Source organism: Vulpes vulpes, chromosome 8 (genome assembly GCF_048418805.1).
Source record: "Vulpes vulpes isolate BD-2025 chromosome 8, VulVul3, whole genome shotgun sequence".
In the NCBI taxonomy this organism is placed as follows: Eukaryota; Metazoa; Chordata; class Mammalia; order Carnivora; family Canidae; genus Vulpes; species Vulpes vulpes.
Window position 1 is genome coordinate 4,497,026 of NC_132787.1, and position 21,142 is coordinate 4,518,167.

Here is a 21,142-nt window from a genome sequence, read left to right on the forward strand (position 1 = left end):
GCACAAAACTTACCCCGAAAGCACCAGGAGTCTGGGTGGGGACCGACCTACACTGAGCCCAGGCCAAACCTCCCAGTCGCTCCCGAGTCACACCGCGGAAACTGCGCGCCCGAGTTAAGGCCAGAGCAGAGCCGCGCCACGCTCGAGGCTTTCCCACAGGAGCCTGGATGTCCCACAGGGTCGCCCGGAGAACGCGACGCGGCCCCGTCGGAAGAGCAGCCACGCCCCCGCCCCCGACGACAACGCCGCGCGCGGCCGAGCGGCCCGAGCCAGCCGAGGACGCAGGGCACGCAGCCGGCGGCGCGCACGCACGCCCTGAGGCCGCACGGGAGGCCGGCGGGCGTGCGCGCCCCCGCGGCGGGGGGCGGGGCCCGGCGGGGGCGGGGCGGGGCTCGGCGCCGGGGCGGGGCGGGGCCGCAGGCGCTGTAGGTGTTGCAGCTGGGTCGCTGCGACAGGTGCGCGAGGCAGAGCGCCCGGGACCCGCGGCGGGGCTGCCGGCAGCAAAGAGGAAAGACCGATTTTAGCCAGGTAAGCGCTTCCTCTGTCTCCACGCCCTCCACGGCCGGAGAATGCGCGAGACCCCGGCTGCCCTCCACGGTCTCTTTCTCCCGCGCCTTCTGGGGCGGGGGCAGCCCAGGGAGCGTGCACCCCTCCCCCCTCCTCCCGAGAGAGATAGAGAGGGAGGGAGAGTAGAGGAACCGCTCGCTGATCCTGGTTCCTCTGCTCTTTCCTCACTTCTGGCTGCTGCGCTGGTCCTGGGAGTAATTATCTTGGGGCTGAACCTTTGCTGCCAGAGGGCGGGAGCTCATAGGACCAGCTCTTCCATCGGGAACTCTTTTCTAGCTAGATACTACATTTTTGGTGTAGTGGAGGAAGGCGGCAGTTCTTCAGAATTCAAAATAGTCTCCTGGGGAAACATTCTGATACTCAGCTGCTCCTTTCCAAGCTGTTCCCTCCCTCTTCGATTCCCCCCCACCCCTCCCATTCTGCCAACCGAACTCTAAGACACTGACACCCCTTTGAGGTATGTTGAGACCATAGCAGTCCTTGCAGCCCAGTGTCATCCTGCAATCGCTATCGGGTATATATCGCTGGCACCTGTCACCGACATACGTAGGTGTTAATATAAGGTAATTGTACACCCGGGGCTGCACCTCCTGAGCTTGAAGTTGTAGGTGCTAGGAGCCAACCATCTGGCGTCTTTCCTTGCCTCCTTACTGGTGCGCTTACAACAACGAGTTTAGCTGATCCCGGTAAGGGATATTTGAACTACTATTGTCTTTCACCTCATTCTAGCTTTCAAAAGTCTTGCCTAATCCAGATGGTTCTACTGACTTGGCCTGTTGAGTTAGTTGAAGGTACTCAGGGAGTTATCAGCCTTAAGACAATACCCCTTTAGGGGAGAGGTCTTTTGCATTAAGTGTTCTTTCTTTCACCACTGTTGATTTAAGTGGTTGAACGGAATACTTTTTTTTATCCTCACGGTTACTACTGCTATTCACAAATGACAAACATTTTAGGAGCCGTGAAATAACTTTCTTCTGAGATCTGATGTAAACGCAAAAAGAAGATGACCCTGCCAAACATATTCTAAGTTTCTGTGGAGTGATAGCCTGAATGAAGGATGACGGTGTCTTAGGTAGATATTCAAAAAGCTATAGAATTAGCAGGAAAAAAAAAAACCCCACAAGATTTGCATGCACATGTATTTCCTTTTATTAATTTTTTATTTTTTTTTGCATTGACAGAACAGTACGTAACATGGTATTAGATAATTACGTTAGGAACATATCATTTTCTGGACAAAACATTTATCAAGTGCCTCTTGTTTCGTCAGTCCTATGGATTCAAAGTTCCGAACATCCCTTTACTCTAAAAAAGCTTAATTAAAATCAAATGGATTAGGCAAAAATCAGCAGATACAACGTACAGGTTTGTTGAGATTAGTGCTGTACGAGAGATCAGCCCAGAGTGCTGTGGGTAGATAATACAGTTTTAGAAAAATGTCCCTCTTTGGGTGCCTGTGGCTCAGTTGGTTGACCGTCTGACTCTTGATCTAGGCTGGGGTCTTGATCTCAGGGTTGGGTTCTGGTCCTACATTGAGCTCTGCGCTGGGTGTGGAGCCTACTGTGGAGCCTACTTAAAAAAAAAAAAAGTCCCTCTTCTACTTTTCCTTAAAACAAAATAAACAATAATAACAAAAAACTTTTTAAGTATTGTGAATTATTTTCTTCACATGTTTGTCTCGCTCTTCTTTTTCTTTTCTTTTCTTTTTTTTTTTTAATTTTTATGATAGTCACAGAGAGAGAGAGAGAGAGAGAGGCAGAGACTAGGCAGAGGGAGAAGCAGGCTCCATGCACCGGGAGCCCGGACATGGGATTCGATCCCGGGTCTCCAGGATTGCGCCCTGGGCCAAAGGCAGGCGCCAAACCACTGCACCACCCAGGGTTCCCTCTTCTTTTTCTTTTTAAAGATTTTATTTATTCATGAGAGATACAGAGGAAGAGGCAGAGACATAAGCAGAGGGAGGAGCAGGCTCCCTACAGGGAGCCCAATGTGGGACTGATCCCAGGACCCCGGGATCATGACCTGAGCCAAAGGCAGACACTGAACCACACAAGTGCCCCTTGCTTATATTTCACGAGGGGTGTTTTGCCAAAGGTATGGCCTTTTGAAGATGGGGTAAGGACCTATCCTTAATTCTGCATCCGTTCAATAAATAGTTGGTGGAGCTGTTTTTCCACTGTTTGGGATCAGGCCTCTCTCTAAGTGTTGTCACCATGTAGTCCCTGAACTGTAGAGTTTCTGGGAATAGCTTATTGGAAACATTAGTGAAACAGTGCCATTTTGAAAAATTGCTTCATTGTGTAACTTTATTTAACTTGGTACATTCAGATTTTGTTCCAGACTCTGGTTAAAGGTGGGCCAACTTTCAACCTTCTAATAATTCTAAGAAGAGAAAGTTTCAGAAGTGAAAATAGTTCTTTAACAGCACATGTTGATGACAGAGGATACTTTTTCTTGCTAAGGTGCCTTCCAAATGTCTCTTTCTTTTGAAGGGGCAACAGGATGGGCAAATGAGTGGAGGAAAGGGTTAGAAATGTTTGAAGATTCTTTGCAGAGTTTTGATGATCTGAAGTCTATGGTAGTCAAGCACTCTTCATGTAACTGCAGGCTTTTATTGCCTACTGTGTGTCAGTGATCTAGTGTACAAAAGATGAACATGACACAATCCCTTCTGTGTAATTATGTTTTTCATTTTTCTCATTTGTTTTTTTTGTTTGTTTGTTTGTTTATAAGTAGGCTCCATGCCCATCGTGGAGCACAATGCCAGGCTCAAATTCAAGACCCTGAGATCGAGACCTGAGCTGAGACCCAAGAGTCGGATGCTCAACCAGCTAAGCTACCCAGGCGTTTTTGGTTTTTTTATTTTTATTTATTTATTTATTTTTTATTTATGATAGAGAGAGAGAGAGAGAGAGGCAGAGAGGCAGAGACACGGGCAGAGGGAGAAGCAGACTCCATGCACCGGGAGCCCGACGTGGGACTCGATCCTGGGTCTCCAGGATCGTGCCCTGGGCCAAAGGCAGGCGCCAAACCGCTGCGCCACCCAGGGATCCCCTGGTTTTTTAAATAGAGATTCTGAGTTAATAAAACAGATAGTGGTTGTCTCATTTGGTAATTTGAGCCATGGTACTTGATGAACACATTTCTTTGACCTTCTTTTCTTTCTGTTTACACTCTAGGAAAGTGGTCTCTACTAGAAATTTTTGGAAAGCCAGTCAGTATTTGCATATATTTTGGGTATCTACAATGATTATGTTGTTTCCTTAAAATGTTTTCAAGTACAGTTTTAGTGATTGTTCTTCTTAGAGTTTCAAATTCGTGGCTTTCCTCTGATATTTTTCAACAATCAATTGTAATTAGAGCTTCTGTACCAGAAAGGTTCATCAAAGACCTATACACCCAAACACAAAAGAATGTTGAGAGTATGGGAGATCATCAGACATCTTTGCCATAAAAGGCCACATAACCACAAATTGCGAAAATTTGTCACTGTTTATATTGACAACGAAACTAGTTTTCAGGTGTTCCTAATTCCGTACTCTCAGAAATAGGTGACTTTTATTTAGATTGGAATTGTACTCTTTCAGCAGATAGGAAAATGTGTGACTTGTCGGGAATTTCCATAAAGAAAAAAAAAAGACTTTTTTCTTAAGGTTGCTATGGTCTTTCACTGTGTGTTTTGTGATAGGAAGTTAAAGTACTTTATTTTGGATTGTGTACAGTAATCTCCAGGTGATGTTAAATTACTTAACACAGACTCTCAAGGTTCTTTAGTAACAAATGAATGGTTGTAAATTGAGTAGTTTCTTACTTAATGATTGGGGAATTGAGATTCTATGGTAAATGGTACTCTTGGTAGGATGTGTTTATTGTGTGGCTGTATGCAAAGTCCTTGAGAGGCAGTCAAGTTATTGTGCAAATGAAGATCTCTTTTTATTAAAAGGACAAGATTTGACCCAATAAGCAATCCATTATTTAGCATGTCAAATGATTTTTTATACTTGAAAACGTTTCTAGAGATTTCACATGTGCAGTCATGAGAAGTTAACCTGACACCATGATATTTTACATTCTTGTTCTTTTCTTTTTTTAAAATTTTTATTTATTTATGATAGTCACAGAGAGAGAGAGAGAGAGAGAGAGGCAGAGACACAGGCAGAGGGAGAAGCAGGCTCCATGCACCGGGGGGCCCGATGTGGGATTCGATCCCGCGTCTCCAGGATTGCGCCCTGGGCCAAAGGCAGGCGCCAAACTGCTGTGCCACCCAGGGATCCCTTCTTTTTATTTTCTTTTAAAGAGTTTCTTAATAATGCTACACTGAATAAGAACTTTCATCTTTAAGGGAAAAAAGATGCAACTTTTTGTGCTTTTTTGTTTTTAAAGATTTTATTTTTATGTAATTTCTCCACCGAACATGAGGCTCAAACTCATGACCCCAAGATCAAAAGTTGCATGCTCTACAAACTGAGCCAGCCAGGTGCCTCCTCCCTTTTTAAAAAAGATTTACCTGCTGTACTTCTGATGACAAGCGTGGAGCTATTTTTTCTCTTATGTATCCTGTAACAGAGCTTACAGTATGGAAAACTTCATAACCCTTCAAACATGATTTTTCTTGCCAATTTTTCATTACCCATAGATTAGTAATCCTGGTATACTTTTACTTGGTTTTAGATTTCCACAATCTTTTTTCCCCCATAAACTGAAATTTAATCAAATGGCCCAGGACTTCTTTTCCTCATAGTCACTTTCACTGAATAGGTAATTTTTTCAGGTTTGGCTTTCACCTCCAGCACTAGAAGAAACCTGTCTGACCTTGCATTGTACCCAGTGATTTCTCTGTAATGTCTCTGCCCTTGCTATCCCTCCTAATCCTTTGGCAACGTTTGACAGAGCGGATAATTTTTTTTGTTCTTACTTGGCTTTCTTGACATGACTTTACCTGGTTGTCCATCTTCTAATCTAACCACTTCCTCCCATGCCCTTCACTAACTCACAGTCTTTTTTGCCCCTTAAATGTGGGTGTTTGCCATGGTCCAGCATCCTGTTCTTACTATACAGTCTCCCTGTGCAGTCTGATCTATGTGCATGGCTTCAACTAACATATCTCCATCTGAGTGATTTGCAGATTATTTTTTAAACCTCTTTTCAGGGATCCCTGGGTGGCGCAGCGGTTTAGCGCCTGCCTTTGGCCCAGGGCGCGATCCTGGAGACCCCGGATCGAATCCCACGTCGGGCTCCCGGTGCATGGAGCCTGCTTCTCCCTCTGTCTATGTCTCTGCCTCTCTCTCTCTCTCTCCATCTGTGTGACTATCATAAATAAATAAATAAAAAATAAATAAATAAAATAAACCTCTTTTCATATTATATATATATATATAATTCTTGTTTTATTTTCACATATACAGACATGCATATCCATTTAGAATATAAGTATTATATATGCTTATTATAGAAAACTTGAGGAAAAGTAAATTCTAAAGAAGGTAAAATATTCCATATTCTGTTCCAGATTGGTGTATATCCTTTCAGTCTTTTTTTTTCCCCTTTGATACACACAGGTTATTGGGTCATCTTATCACAGTAGATATAGTTTTGTATCTACTTTTTCACTTTACATTATGTTATAAGCTTCCATGGCATCAAAATTATTTGAAAAGAATTATAATGGATGTTCAATATCCTATTGTATTGTATAATTGTATAATTTAACTCTATACATCGGTATTTTGATTTTTACAACATTATTAACAAGTGAAAAAATTGAGAACAAATTAATGCATAAATCTTTGTACAAATCACTCACTATTTTCTTAGGTTAGATTTCCAGAATAAATAGGGAATAGGGAATAAAAATTTAAAAACAGGGGATCCCTGGGTGGCGCAGCGGTTTGGCGCCTGCCTTTGGCCCAGGGCGCGATCCTGGAGACCCGGGATCGAATCCCACGTCAGGCTCCCGGTGCATGGAGCCTGCTTCTCCCTCTGCCTGTATCTCTGCCTCTCTCTCTCTCTCTGTGACTATCATAAATAAATAAAAATTAAAAAAAAAAAATTTAAAAACACTAACACTGCTGTCAAATTGCTTTTCATAGAAATTAGACTAATTAACATTGTCATATGCACTGATTGTGAGTGCCCATCTGAGTGTGTCCTTCATAATACTGGATCTTATTTTTTTTAATCTTTATTGACTTGTTAAGCAAAAGTTATTTAACTTGTATTTTATTACTAATAAGAGTGAACATTTTTCATATATTCATTTCCATTTCAGTTTCTTCTGTGCATTGTCTTTTGGTTGATCCATTCCCATTTTTATTTGAGTCTTACATTTTAATTATGTTGTTTTCTGTCTGGAGTTCTTTCTTTTATTTGGGACTTTGGGGGAGGGAGTACAGATATTTTATTAGGCCAAATCGAATAAGTGGAGTATGAAGTGGAAAGTGCATAGAAGTTGAAATTGTGGCATTTTAAATGCCTGTTGGTGTGAGAAGCCAGAGCTTGTGATTGTTCGAGCAGCACTGGAAAATGGAAAAGCTGCTGACCTGAAAGTCAGGATTCTCAACTTGGGAACCAACCACTTGATATCTTGGGCAAGTCATTCATCCTCCCTGAGCCTTTTCTGTAAAGTGGGAGGGTTGGGTTATTGATCCCAAAGTCCGGACAGCCTCTGTACTAAAAGGATGCCTTGCAAGACAGATCTCTTTAGACACTGAAATTATTTTTTGTCCCATCCTTTACCCTTCACCCAGTTTAGATATATCGAGCCCAAGAAAAAAGGCTAGATGCAGTAAAGGCAATTTTTCATACTGGTAGCAAGGCTAATGGAACCTAGAGGCACTTTAATGTGTTTGTGCTCTCATAACAATAGAAGTTGCAAAGACTGGCATTTTTGAAGCACTCCCATAGATTGACACTTGGCAACCTAGTTACGTAAGTCAGAAAAGCCCTGCTGATCTATGCCACAAAGCCCCATCATCTCTAATGGATGTAAAGCAAATCTCATTTTATGACAAGAGACTTTACGTTGCCAAGCCAAGTTACTTAACAACTTCCACTATTCCATACAGAAACTATTCTTAGTTGGTTTGTTCCTCTGTCATTTGTATAAGCTCTTTATTTTAAGAATATTAATTCTTTGCCCTATGGTCAAATGTTTAGTTATTTGCCTTTACATTTTATGTATGATATATTATTACTTATCTATAGATCTTTTTCTTTGGGCTTTCTTTTGTTGCTTTTACATTGAGAAGTCTTTTGTCATCTGAAGATGGGTTAAGTATTCACTTTGATTGCCTTCTAATTTTTATTATTTTTACTTTTTATAATTCTTTAATTTGTCTTGAATTTACTTAAGAGTACTAAAGCAGTATGTTTAGTGCGTTTGCATAGCTTCTTGAGTTCCAGATTCATATTTCCAACTACCTGGCAGATCATGTGGATATTCTCTATGTACCAGGCACTTGTGTCCACCTCATTTCCGTAAGGAGAAAGCTTGAAGTTGTCTTGAACGCCTCAGTCCTCTTTTCTCATATTTAATCAATCACCATGTTTGGTTGATTCTACCCAACAATGATAATGGCTCTTTGTCATTGTTCTAATTCATAACACCCCCCCCCCTTTTTTTTTTGCTACAGTCCTTAGAATTGGCTTCAGTTTTTCCATTTTAGTTCAGAGTTGTCATTAGAAAAAAAAAAGTACAACACTGGTTTTCAAAATCTGGTTTCCTTGATTACCTGCTTTAGAATCACCTGGGTGTTGGTTAAAAAGGTAGGTTTCCAGGTCCCATTTGGACTTACAAATCAATATATTGATTTGTATATTTATTTGGGGGGAATGGGGCCTGGGAATCTGCAGTTTTAACAAGTACCCCAGGAGATTCATTTACACACTTAAGGGGAAACAAAGCCCCAAATAAATTAAATCTAAATTTCTCTAAATGCCACTCAAGACCCCTTCTCCCACACCCTGACAGCCTATTTTTCCAGGCTTATCTCCCACATCACTACCCACCCACCTGGCATTGTAGCGATGCAGTGATTCATGGCTTCCTGGACCCACCCTGTCCCTTCCTGCCTCTGTGCCTTTGCTCATGCAGTTCCCACAGCCTCAGGCTCCTCTCCCTCCTCCCAGTCCTGCTTAAATCCTTTTCCTTAAGAGCTCAAATAAAATGCTCCTTTAAAAAAATAAAGCCTTTTAAAATTTCTTCTGTTTTAATCAGTGGCTCCCTCCTCAGTCATCACTTGGCATTTCGTTTTAATTTTGTTTTCTTACCTCAGTACTGTTACTATTTATGAATATTCCTTCCTTAAAAGATTAAGTGTGAAAACTCTGCCTTTCCTTTTCATTCATAGCCATTATACATAAACAATTTTCATAGAGTATGTGAAATATATCTCATTTTGCAAGCACTGTTACATAAAATTGTTTGGCTTTGCCTTACACTTAGAATAAAATTAAGATCTTTGACCACTGCTTATTTAATTTGGCTGCCACTCAGCTTTGTCATCATCTCATACTTTTCATTCACTCCCTACCCATATTATTCCTGCCTCAGGGCCTTTGTATTTGCTATTTCTTCCATCTTGAAAACTCCCACGTCTCTTCTCTCCACCTGGCTGGCTGCCTATCTCCTCCCCATCATTCAGGTTTCAGCTCAAATGTCATTTACCCAAAGAGGCCTTCCCCAGACCACTATCTAAAGCATCTGCCCCTTTTCCTACCACTGTATTTCCTTCTGTATTTCCTTCACTGCACTAATCACAGTATTTAATTGTCCTGTTTGCCCAATAGAATGGAAGCTTCATGAGAGCAGAGACTTTGTCACTTTTAACATTTATACCTTTAGCAAATAGAGCACTGCTTGACACATGTAAGTCCTTAATAAGTATTTGTTTTATGCATGAATAAGCCTTGAGGATAAGGCTTAGGTTGGTTTGCAGTTCAAAGTTTGGTGTTGTTTAATGGACAACAGCTGATATAGTTCTATCAGGGTTCAGAAGAGGTTGCTACCTCTGAGGATTTTGGAAGGGAGCAGGACAAATGGAGGCTGTGATCGCCAGGATTCAGTTCCCTCTGAGTGCAGGTTTTCCGAGGTGTTCCCAGGATCCAGGGCACTATTTTAATACTACTGTCAGCATCTATTTCCAGGATTGTTACTCCTGCCCATACCAGTCTTTTAGCTCTCATTTTTTTTTTTTTTTAAGATGTTATTTACTTATTCATGAGGGACAGAGAAGCCAGAGACTTAGGCAGGGAGCCTGATGCAGGACTGGATCCCAAGACCCTGGGATCACATCCTGAGCGAAGGCAGACGCTCAACTACTGAACCACCTAGGTGCTCCTCATTACATTTTTAATAGCAAGCAAAACTGGAATCCAACTGACTAGACAACTTACAACTAGATCCAGCCAACTAGAATCCAGGTACTGAAAGTTTTCTTCTGCTTTTCTTCTCTAGAAGAAAAATAACAAAGCTACCTAGGATCCTCAAGGAAAGATGAAACTATCTTCATTGTATTTACTATATGCCTATTGACTTGAAAGATTTTTAGCAACAGCTTCAAACAAGGGGTTTCTTGTTAATATCTGGTTGAATCAGACAGTCGAAATCATCAGTTCTAATTTCCAATTTCCTTTCAGTGGGTAGACTTACTCTTTAATTCCATTTTTTTTCTTGAAATTGGCTGAAATCTTACTTGAACTTAAAATAGTTTTTATAGCAACTTACAGTTTTCAAAGTACTTTACTTTTATTCTCTCATTTAATCCTCACAACCATCTCTGGGTGCCTGGGTGGCTCAGTCAGTTAAGAGTCCAACTTTTGATATTGGCTCGGGTCATGATTGGTTGTAAAGTCATGCCCTGCATCATCGGGATCCTTGGAGGAGCATGGAGTCTGCTTAAGATTCTCTCTCTCTCTCTCTAAAAAAATAAAACAACAAAAAAACTGGTAATCCTTAAGACTATCCCTTGTGAATATGTTTTTGAGATGAAGAAACTAAGACCCCCCCCAAAATTGATTGACTTTCCCATGCCAACTAAAAGACCACTACTCAATAAATGCCTCTCAATAACTTTTTAGAACAGCACCATAATTTGAGGTAATTTTTAGGAGGTAAACATTAAAATGTGGTTAAAACATTAACATTGTTTGTGACAATTCCCTAAGAAATAAGATGCATAGCATTGATTGGGATAAGTAGCAAAATTTTATCACTTCTATGGCTCTGTGGTTTATAAGTCTGTTTGACCAGCTTCAGCTATGTTTGTCCTCGATTAAAGCATTGTTCTGGGTTAGCTTCTCAGATTTGTACAGAAAGGAGAGATTAGAGAACTTGCCTAGAGAAGAGTCACTTTTCAGTAAACCTGTTTTAATTCTCTTGCTTGAAGGGATTTGGTTAAATTGATCTGAACTGGCTTTTCAGATTGAGCAAGTCCTGAAAAAAACAAAACAAAACAACACATCATCTAAAATTTCAGATAAGAAGAATGGAAGCCAGGCCCTTCCTGGAAATGGCCAAGCGTGAAACTAAGAAGCCCTGTATTTGGAGAAAACTCGATTAATTATTAAGGACAAAGGACTGGTATAAGGAGGTTGTATCCTTAAGGGAAGCCGCCTTCTTAAACATACATATTTCTTCGGCTTTGACATTGTAAAGCAGACACATTGTAAAGCAGACTTAATTTAGCTACTTTGTCTTAATTAAGCACCTAATTGACAAGATCTGTGAGCATGTGGTTTCTAGACATTCAGTTATGTGGTTGGGCCTTTGTTGAGATATGTGGCAACTGAAAACTAGCATAATGCTGTTTTTTATTTATATGACATATTGATTGAGCCTCTGTACCCTACCAGGACCGATATATTTTTTTAAAGATTTATTTATTTATTCATGATAGAGAGAGAGAGAGGCAGAGACAGAAGGAGGGAGAAGCAGGCTCCAAGCCGGGAGCCCGACGTGGGATTGAGTCCGGGATTGAGTCCCGGGACTCCAGGATCCCTCCCTGGGCCAAAGGCAGGCGCTAAACAACTGAGCCACCCAGGGATCCCCCCAGGCACTGATATTTGATGCATCTGATGTTAAAGCACGTAATGGTACAAAGGCTGAAGGAGAAACAGGCTATTCAGAGTAAATCTATGCTTGCTGTAATGGTCTTAGTTGACTAAATTTCCACATTCTTTTTCTGATTAACTATGCCTTTCTCCACTTTTCACATTAAATTTGAAGTTACTGACATAATTATCCTTTTTTTTAACCTATTGATAGAGATTTTTATTATGTATGAAAAATACTGAAAAAAAACCCCTCAATCCACTAGATTATGTTTGCCCTTACAGTAAAGTTAATTATCAACTGGGCAGGGGGAGGAGGAAGAAGAACCAAGCAAATATATAACAAATTAAATTTGAGAGAGAGGTAGAATCAAACTTGCAGTAGATTGGGTAATTTTTAATTTAAAGGAGAAGAAAACAGAGATTAGGAAGATTCTTAGGTGGTTCTTTGTGACCTAAAAATTTTAGACCCAAAATTGTTTTTATTTAAGACTATTTATTTGAGAGAAAGCGAGAGAGAGAAGAGAGAGAGAGAGAGAGAGAGCAGGAACAAGGGCAGGGGCAGAGGGAGAAGCAGGCCCCCTGCTGAGCAGGGAGTCCCATGCAGGGCTTGATTCCAGGACCCTGGGATCATGACCTGTGCTGAAGGCACGTAACCGACTGAGCCACCCAGGGGCCCCCAATGGCTGTAATTGCACATTACTCTTTTACCTATCTAAACAAGATATGTGAAGGTTACCACAGTTATGTAAAAAAGCTAATTTGGGTTTCCAAAGTACAAGAAGATAAGATATTAAAATTGATGAATAAAGTAATAGAAGCCATGTTGCATGTTGATTTTTCATTTTCTATTTAGAGTCTTTACAGAGGTATTGAGAACACCTAAAATTTAGCCCTTATGCAGTGAGAGAGATTTGAGAAAGACTTGAGATTTGAGCATAGACTTTTGGGTGCAGAGAAATGGTATCAGGGTTTTACACAGATCTGGTGTTCCTGGTAGTTACTGCCAGTTTCTCAGAGATGACATTAGAGATTTTCTTTTCTTATTACTGATTTAACAAAAATAAGTTGACCCTGAAATACAGGGTACATTAGCATGGTTTATTCTCTGTGCTAGAGGTCATTTTATTCTCATCTCAGTCTCCTAAAAAAAACGAATGTTAACATTCATTTGACCTTTCTGGGCCTCAGTTTCTTCATCTGTAAAGTGGGACAATAATATTCTAAGTGTGTTACTGTGAGGATTAAGAAACTTCTATGTGCAAAACAACACAGTATGGTAAGTGTTCAGTAAATGTTCACTATTTTTATTACCACCACCACTATCACTTTATAAAGTATTTATTTTAGCACTGAGCTAAAGGAACATTTTAGAGATGATGTGCTAAGACTTAGAGTAATTTTCTGAGTGTTACCCAATAAGTTAGTGGTAGACTCAAGATGTCAATTTGAGCTGAAAGGGGCAGAGTGGGCTTAGATGTAGAACAGGCTGGGACATTTGAATTAGCCCTTCTAATTTCAAGATACTTAGGATAAGACTGGCCCAGACCACCCCCAGATACCATCTGTGAGACTAACTAGTTGTGTGATCTTGAGCAAGTTATTTAACCTTTCTGAACTTCAGTTTCTTTCCCCGTAAGATGAGAATATTTGTTTCATGGTATCGTAAGTACTAAGGGAATAAAATCAAATGGAATGAATCACCGTGCGAATGACTAGTGCCCAATAACCAATCCCCAGGCTTATGCTAAGGTGGCCCAGATTCTTTACCTGATTCTGATACAGTCCATCTGGATGGTGGGTGATTAGGGCTAGTGTCTGCCTCCCTGATGGGACCTAATAACTCTAGGATCAAGCCAAATTTAAGCTCCCAAAGCTGTTTTTACATTGCAATCGTAGGGGACTCTTTTAAGAAAAATTAGAAGTGGGGGCACCTGGGTGGCTCAGTGGTTGAGTGTCTGCCTTTGGCTCAGGGTTGTAATCCTGGGGTTCTGGGATCCAGTCCCACGTCAGCCTGCTTCTTCCTCTGCCTATGTCTCTGCCCATCTCTCTGTGTCTCTCATAAATAAATAAAATCTTAAAAAAAAAAAGGAAAAGAAAAATTAAAAGTGTTTGGATTCCGCATGAGAAATTCAGATTCCACAGATCCAGATATTCAAAGCACCCTCTCCAATCCCTCCCTCACCTCCCTCCTCTCACCCCCTGGCACAACTGAGAAGCATTAGATTGGCTAGTTGAAGGTAGCAGCTGAAGTGATCTTAATGCTTGGATTCTCAGTGTCAGGCTTCTCCCAGGATTGTACTCCGGTGGGAATATTAATGAGCAGTCAAGGGGTGGGTGCCCTACAGAAGGGAACTCTATAAAAACGATCTCATCTGTATAGTCAAGCAACATTTCTGTTTGGAAAGAATATTAATGAGATCTGGGTAGGAATCAGACACCAGGAAAGGACAGCTGCTGTGAGAGGCAGTTTGAATTGTACAAGGAGTCACACGTGGTGACTAAGAAAGTCCTTCTGCAACTTTAAAATGTAATTAAGTTGTAGAGCTAATAAACAATTTATAAACAATGTTTAAAAAAAGTAAATGTAGTTTCAGAAAATAAGTGTGTTGAGGGCCGCCCCCTCGCACACATTTGAAAATATGTTCAACCTTCCCCATGATTAAAGGAATGAAAACTAAAACAATAATGTACCATTTTTTCACACATCTAGCAGATTGGAAAAAATCCAAAGGATTAATCATGTTCAGTATTCATAAGGATGTGGAAAATAGTCTTTCTCATATAGCTAGTGGTTCAAATATAAATTGATGCAAAATATATGTATAAATTGATGTAACTTCTTTGGAGGAAAATTTGGGAATGTATATTAAAATTTTTAATGCATAGTCCTCTTAAACTAGAAATGCTGCTTCCAGAAATTTATACCATAGATGCACACCTCCAAATAGGCAATGGTAGAAACATGTTCATTTTAGTCTTGTTCTTAATTATGAAGAACCTACAGCAACCTATGTATTCATTGACAGGGGCCAGGTTAAATAAGTTATAGACTGTTGGGGAGTGAAATTGTATCTGGTACTGAAAGGCTGAGGTAGATCCAAATGTCCTCCTGCATCTATGTGTCCTTCCCTATATGTCCTCTTGTGTGTGGTAAGATGTCCAAGAGGAAATAAATAATTGCTGAATAGTACATTAACATAAAATCATTGTAATTTTTTAAAAATGTAGGTGTTTATAAGTTGGCATTAGTATCTCCATGCCTCAGTTTCCTGATTTGTAAAATAGTCATCGATATAGTATCTCAAGAGTTGTTATGAGGATAAAATAATATATTGTAGAATGCTTGGGACAGTGACTGGCCTATTGTGCTGTGTGCTATAATTATCACGTATAGATGATATCAGAAAATTTTTACTACAAAGTATGACAGGTTACCTCTGGCAAGTCAAATCGTCTTGAGGGAAGGGGTATACAAGAGTGGGCAGAGACTTCTTTTGCTTACATTGTATGTTTGCACATCATTGTTTATGATAAGCAGCCCTATCGCTTGCCCAGTCACAGACAAGGAAGCTAGGCAGTGAACAAATTGGCAGCCCCAATTGGGAGCGCTTGTTGAGGACTGAGAAGAGGTTGCCCAAAAGGAAGAAGGTTAAAGGAGGGTGGTGTGGGGAGATAGGAAGGATGCAGGGTAATTCCACCTTGGCTGCTGAAACTTTGAAAATCACTGATTTAATCAAAGATTGAAAATTTTTGAATTGCCCAAGAACCTTATGAAGGCCCAACATTTATGTCTGGACTTTTCCTTCTTGCAATTTAGTTACATTTTTACTAAAAAAGTGATTCATGTTTAATTTGACTTTTGGAAAAAAGCTACAAAAAGTAATTGCTCATGTGTCCAAAAGAAACATTTAAGATGAGATAGGTAGGGATGCCTGGGTGGCTTAGCCCTTGAGCTTCAGCCTTTGGCTCAGAGTGTGATCCCAGGATACGAGATTGAGTCCCACATCCAGCTCCCTATGAGGAGCCTGCTTCTCCTTCTGCCTCTGTGTGTCTCTCATCAATAAATAAATCTTAAAAAAAAAAAAAAAAGGAGATAGGTAATTTTTCTAATAATTGTGAAATTAAAAAAATTTTAAATATTTTATTTATTGTTGAGAGACACACAGACAGGCAGAGACAGAGGCAGAGGGAGAAGCAGGGCTCCCTTCCGGGAGCCCGATGTGGGACTCAATCCCAGTACTCTGGGATCACACCCTGAACCCAAGGCAGATGCTGAACCACTGAGCCACCCAGGCATCCCTACAATTTACCTATTTAAAGTGTGCAGTTCAGTGGTTTTTGGTATATTCACAGAGTTGTGCAGCCATCACCCCCAATCAATTTTATGATGCTTTCCTTACCTCCCAGAAAAACCCCATACCCTTTAGCAGTCCGATCGTCTTCAAACTCCACTGTGAGGGCTAAGTGACCACTTTCTGTTTCTATAGGTATGTCACTTCTAGACATTTCATATAAATGGAATCACAAAAAAATAAAAATAAAAAAAATAAATGGAATCACATATGATCCTTGTGACTGGTTTCTTCTACTTGGCATAATTTTTTCAAAGTTCCTTCATGCTGTAGCATATATCAGTACTTCATTCCTTTTCATGGCTAAATATTATACCTTATATGGATAGACCACATTTTATCTGCTTATCAGTTGATGAACATTTGCAATGTTTCCAGTTTGGGGCTATTGTGAATAATGGTTATTATACACAATCTTGTACAAGTTTTTGTGTGGCCATGTGTTCTTTTTTCATTTCTCTGTGTGTGTGTGCCCTCCTAGGAGTAGAACTGCTGGATCATGTGATAATGATGTGTTTAACCCTCCAAGGAGCTGCCAGCTGTTTTCCAAAGCAACTGCATTATTTTACATTCTCATCAGCAGTGTATATGAGAATTTCAATTTTTCTACATCTTTGCCAACACTTGTCAAACTGTAATCTTTTTAACCACATCCCACAGTAAGAAATATTTTACATTCTTACCCAGTTTATACACACACAAATAACTGAAACAAAAGCTTTATAAAAGAATACTTACACTTTGTGTGATGCAGCCTGATATTATGGGTTTCATTCTATTCTTTTTTTTTTTTTTTAAAGATTTTATTTATTTATTCTTGAGAGATAGAAGGAGAGACAGAGCCAAAGACACAGGCAGAGACAGAGCCAGAGACACAGGCAGAGGGAGAAGCAGGCTCCATGCACCGGGAGCCCGACGTGGGATTCGATCCCGTGTCTCCAGGATCGCGCCCTGGGCCAAAGGCAGGCACCAAACCGCTGCGCCACCCAGGGATCCCCTCTATTCTTTTTCTTTAGTACAAACAAACATCTTGGTTCTGATCTGTTAACATTGATTTCATAATTCACTAACTGTGACCTGCAGTTAGAAAAAATACTAGGTAATTTTAACCCATTCATTTTACACAAGAAATGACTTCCTAGCAGATAATACTGCTAATTAGTTGCAGATTAAAGATTAGAGCCCAAGTCTTTTGGCTTCCTTCTTTAACTTTTGACATCTCAACTTCAGTTGCTCTCCTATGCAGTAGGTAAAAATAAATTGGAATTTCTGCTCAGATACCATTTTTAAAATTTTGTATACTTTTCTCAAGCAGCATTTTAAATTCAGCAACAAATCCAACTCGAGAAAAAAGGAATAAAAACACAATATTATTATCATGAGTCAGTTAGAGAGTAATTTTGTGCCTTCTGGGCAGGCAAGGTTTTTGTTTTTGTTTTTAAAGATTTTATTTATTTGTGAGAGTGCAAGTGTGAGTGGAGGGAAGGGCAGAGGGAGAGAGTCTAAGCAGATTCCCCACTGAGCACAGAGCCCTATGCAGGCCTCCATTTCACAACCTTGAGATGATGGCCTGAGCCAAATTCAAGAGTCAGATGCTCAACCCACTGAGCCACCCAGGTGCTCTTTGAATGGCAATATTTGAAAGTAAGCAATAAAAAAAATATTTTATCCTTCTATTTTTCTATTTTTCTTGGAATACATATGGGTCTTAAACCCTTTTATTTCAATATTTTCCAACATGTGATGGGGAAACCTCTGACACTAGAACCACTGCAAGGTTCTTGTTAAAATGTGGTCTTCCCAGGCCCTACTCCAAACCTAATGAGTCAGAATTGTGGATTGGGACCTGGAAATCAGTATTTAAAACAAACTTCCCTGGAGAGCAGAAAATCAAGACAATGTTTCTAACTTAGTGATTGATGACACAGAGCTGAAACAGGTGACTTACATATACAAGTGTGTCATGCGACATTGCAAATCAAGAGCAAATGAACTCCATTACAGTAGATAACTATCAGAAGCTTGGTCTCGGGGGTGCCTGGGTAGCTCAGTCATTTAGGCATCTGCCTTTGACTCAAGTCATGATCTCTGGAATCGAGCCCCACATCAGGCTCCCTGCTCAGCAGTCGTCTTGTTCCTCTCCCTCTGCTCCTCCCCTCCACTTGTGCTCTTTCTCACTCACTCTTGCTCTCTCAAATAAATAAAATCTTTAAAAAAAAAAAAAGAAGAAGAAGAAGAAGAAGAAACTTGGTCCAGTGTTCAATGAAGGGGTGGGCATTATGGAAATAATCAATAGTAGGGATGTCAAAATTCAGATAATAGGTAAAGTGTCAGCCATTTCCATCAACAAAGTCAGGCTGCCATGTTTACCTGAGCAAGTACTCCTGGGTTGCGTGACACCCAGCACCAAATGTGAGATGAAGGTCCTCGTTCCTACAGAGGTGGTGACTAATTAATTCCTAGTCCCTGAGTTGTTCAAGACCCTATGGAATGGGCAGAAGTTGGTCCCCACAGTGACAGAAATTGCTTGCTGGATGAGCAAAGTGCCACTGGGCTCTTTGCCCACTCCTTCATACCATGGGATAAATCTATCAAGATGGTTCTTTTTTAGTTTTCCTCTACATTTCTGCTCTTAAACTGCTTCTCTGCTTTCTGCTCTCAATGAAATATACCTCAGGCTGAGATTTGCAGGCAGTAGAGCAGATCAGCTGATCTTTGGGAGGGAGGTAGGGCTTTTCCCTATCAGCTCAACCACACTGCTAGTCCATCTTTTTTTTTTAAGTGTTTTTTTTTTTTTTTTTTTTTAATCTGAGAGAGACAGAGATAGAGCCTGAGCAGGCAGGAGAAGGAGAAGCAGGCTCCCTATTGAGCAGGGAACCCAATGCACGGCATGGCGCTCCATCCCAGGACCCTTAGACATGGGATCATGACCTTAGACAAAGGCAGATGCTTAACCGACTGAGCCACGCAGGGGCCTTGCCCACCAGTCCATTCTTAAGAAATCACACACCACAATGGTGTGTTTTAGCATTCAGCTTTTGGGGGTTATTTGATCAACAAACAGTCTTTGGGGAAAGAATAAAGCAGTCCCCAGGAGTTAACAGATCAGAATGTTCATACAAGTTCATCTTTTTCTAACAGTGAGCATGAAGGTAGCAGAAGCTGGTGTGATTCTAGCTGGTTCTTCTAGCCAAACTAATATTTCACTGTTGACAAGTGAGGCAGGGGTTGCACTGGACCAAAGGCTGAGGTTTGGCCATATAGGTTTCCAAGAAAAATTGTTTCCTATAAGCATTCCTTTTATTCTGCATTCCATCCTGGGTCTCCCTGAATCTGAGAGAGGAGATTCTCCTCTACTAGCTGCTGTGGCAGTGCCTGGCACCCAGGCCACTTAAAGGAGTCTTGGACCCTTCCTTTCTCTGGGATCCCTGCCCAGCACCTTCCTATAGAGATGACTTAAACAAGGGACGGAAAAAAAGAAACACACCATTCCAAGGAATCTGGAATTCCTTTCTCCTTCCATGCTGGTGCCTGTCTTCCACCTTCACTGCCTCCTTTGCCCTGTCATGCTCAACTGCTTTTGGTTTCTGTCCAGGCACCGGAGCAGAGGACTAAAATTTCCACTGCAGCCTGCTTTTAAGTCAAATGTAAGAATCTTGCACAGCATTACAAATGTAAATTACAGTTTTTCTCTCTAGGACACTTAACCAAAATACGCAACTTTGTTGGTGGGAAGAGACATTGTCCTGTGACTTCTACCTATTTCCTGAGGCCTGTGGAAATAAACCTTTATGTACTTAAAGTTATACATAAAATAGAATAAAATTCATATCAAACTTGAAAAAAAAAGTTTCCTAGGTGATTCTTGTTTTACTCAAGGTTGTGACCTACTAAATTAAGGGTTTCAAAAGCCAAATGGTTATTTGTAAGGAATAACATTTCTAAGAAAACACCTGAATTATGACAACAAAAGCAGTTGACTAAAACAACCTGTATTGATAGGATTCAGTATTATTCTACCTGAGTTTGGTGCTAGAAACCATTTTTTAATGCTGTATCCACTGGTTTCCTATAATTTGGAAATATTTGTCTTGGAATAAATAGCCCACTGTTTCATACCCTGCCCCCCCCCCCCCCCCCCCCCCCCCCCCCCCCCCGCCAAAGCACTAGTCTATAAAAATAGTTGAAATCCAGGAAATCATTTCAAATGACTGGTATTCCTCCCTTTATTTTACAAATACTTGAGGTGCCCCCCCCCCCCCCCCGTGTGTGTCGTTTTAGCTGGGAGGTAGCATAAGCCCAGGGAGGATCCAAAACATTTTCAAACAGAGTGGGGAATATGTATGAAGAAAGATAAGGGATTAAGAGAGAGAAATTGAGCCTGCCTAAAGATATGAGAAAAAGTTTGTATTAAGTCTACATGTGAAAGGGTGCCTGTAAAATAATGCTGATTAAATAATAATAAACATTTTGAGCATTTATTAGGTGCTTGGTAGTGTCATTCATACATGACATTTAGGAGCTTGTTTTATTTATTTATTTTTAAAGATTTTATTTATTTATTCATGACAGACACAGAGAGAGAGAGGCAGAGACACAGGCAGAGGGAGAAGCAGGCCCCATGCAGGGAGCCCGATGTGGGACTCGATCCCGGGTCCAAGGTGGTGCCAAACTGCTGGACCATCAGGGCTGCCCTAGGAACTTGTTTTAATGATCAAAACAAAGCTATGAAGTAGGTTCTTTTATCCCCAATTTGAGGAAACTGAGGCAGATTATAACAGCTAGTATATGGTGTAAGATTCGACAGCTAGATTCTACTCGATTGCCTATATTCTTAGCCTCTTTTTTTTCTCCCTTCTATATGTCACTGTGTTAGACATTTTATGAAGAACACTTGACAAACTCAGGTAGGTGACGGTATACTCCTCAGGTGACAAAATTGCCAGTAGTCACCACAATTAGAAAGAGGGAGAGCAAGAGCCTGTAAGTCCTCTTTTTAACTTTAGAACTTGTGCACATTTTGTTAGATCATACTATACTTCATGTTGTATTATTTTATTTAGTAAAAGCAAAAATGTATATACCAGTTCATCATGGGAGAAAAATTTTTTGTGGTTAAACTTAATTCGAGGAGTAAAGATAAGAGAGAATGACACACATGATTTGCACTG

General features: G+C 40.6%; 1 protein-coding gene across 4 annotated transcripts in view; it reads left to right on the forward strand.

Moving 5' to 3' along the window:
• The first annotated feature begins 387 nt into the window (after positions 1 to 387).
• LIMA1 (LIM domain and actin binding 1) overlaps positions 388 to 21,142 on the forward strand; it is an 88,372-nt gene continuing 67,617 nt past the window's right edge. For all 4 annotated transcript variants that reach the window (XM_026000309.2, XM_026000310.2, XM_026000312.2 and 1 more), the window contains exon 1: positions 388 to 528. The gene's annotated coding sequence lies outside the window, so the exon portion shown is untranslated. The remainder of the gene's footprint in view (positions 529 to 21,142) is intronic.